The sequence below is a fragment of the Symphalangus syndactylus genome, chromosome 6, assembly GCF_028878055.3.
Source record: "Symphalangus syndactylus isolate Jambi chromosome 6, NHGRI_mSymSyn1-v2.1_pri, whole genome shotgun sequence".
Taxonomy (NCBI): Eukaryota; Metazoa; Chordata; class Mammalia; order Primates; family Hylobatidae; genus Symphalangus; species Symphalangus syndactylus.
In genome coordinates, this window is record NC_072428.2 from 1,164,928 (window position 1) to 1,166,592 (window position 1,665).

The following is a 1,665-nucleotide window of genomic DNA, read 5'->3' on the forward strand; positions in this document are numbered from 1 at the left end:
AATCTTACTTTTGATTGAGCCGTTCTGAAACACTCTTTCTGTAGAAACAGCAATTGGACATGCTAAGCGCTAAGAGGCCTACATTGGGAAAAAGAATATCTTCAAATAAAAACTACACAGATGCATTCTGTGAAACTTATTTCTGATCTGTAAATTCAGTTAACAGAGATAAAACATATTTTTGGTTGAGCAGTTATGAAACACTCTTTTTGTAGAAAATGCAAGTGGAGATTCGGAGCGCTAAGTGGGTAATAGTGGAAAAAGGAATGTCTTCAAATATAAACTACACAGAATCATTCGGTGAAACTTCTTTCTGATCTGTGCATTCAGCTAACAGAGTTAAACCATACTTTTGATTGAGCAGATCTGAACACTCTTTCTGTAGAAAATGCAACTGGACATTTGGAGCGCTAAGAGCGTAGTAGTGGAAAAAGGAATATATTCAAATATAAACTACACAGAAGCATTCTGTGAAACTTCTTTCTGATCTGAGCATTCAGCTAACAGAGTTAAACCATACTTTTGATTGAGCAGTTTTGAAACACTCTGTCTGTAGAAAATGCAACTGGACTTTCTTAGCGCTAAGTGGGTAATAGTGGAAAAAAGAATATGTTCAAATATAAAATACACAGAAGCATTGTATGAAACTTCTTTCTGTTCTGTGCATTCAACTAACAGAGTTGAACCTGACTTTTGATTGAGCCTTTCTGAAACACTCTTTCTGTAGAAACTGCAATTGGACATTCTGAGCGCTAAGAGGCCTATATTGGGAAAAATAATATCTTCAAATAAAAACTACACAGAAGCATTGTGTGAAACTTATTTATGATATGTTCATTAAGCTAACAGAGTTAAACCATACTTTTGATTGCGCAGTTCTGAACACTCTTTCTGTAGAAAATGCAAGTGGACATTCGGAGCGCTAAGAGGGTAATAGTGGAAAAAGGAATATATTCAAATATAAACTACACAGTAGCATTCTGTAAAAATTCTTTCTGTTCTGTGCATTCAACTAACAGAGTTGAACCTTACTTTTGATTGAGCCGTTCTGAAACACTCTTTCTGTAGAATCTGCAATTGGACATGCTAAGCGCTAAGAGGGCTACATTGGGAAAAAGAATATCTTCAAATAAAAACTACACAGATGCATTCTGTGAAACTTATTTCTGATCTGTAAATTCAGTTAACAGAGATAAAACATATTTTTGATTGAGCAGTTATGAAACACTCTTTTTGTAGAAAATGCAAGTGGAGATTCGGAGCGCTAAGAGGGTAATAGTGGAAAAAGGAATGTCTTCAAATATAAACTACACAGAATCATTCGGTGAAACTTCTTTCTGATCTGTGCATTCAGCTAACAGAGTTAAACCATACTTTTGATTGCGCAGTTCTGAACACTCTTTCTGTAGAAAATGCAAATGGACTTTCGGAGCGCAAAGAGGGTAATAGCGGAAAAAGGAATATATTCAAATATAAACTACACAGTAGCATTCTGTAAAAATTCTTTCTGTTCTGTGCATTCAACTAACAGAGTTGAACCTTACTATTGATTGAGCCGTTCTGAAACACTCTTTCTGTAGAAACTGCAATTGGACATGCTAAGCGCTAAGAGGGCTACATTGGGAAAAAGAATATCTTCATATAAAAACTACACAGATGCATTCT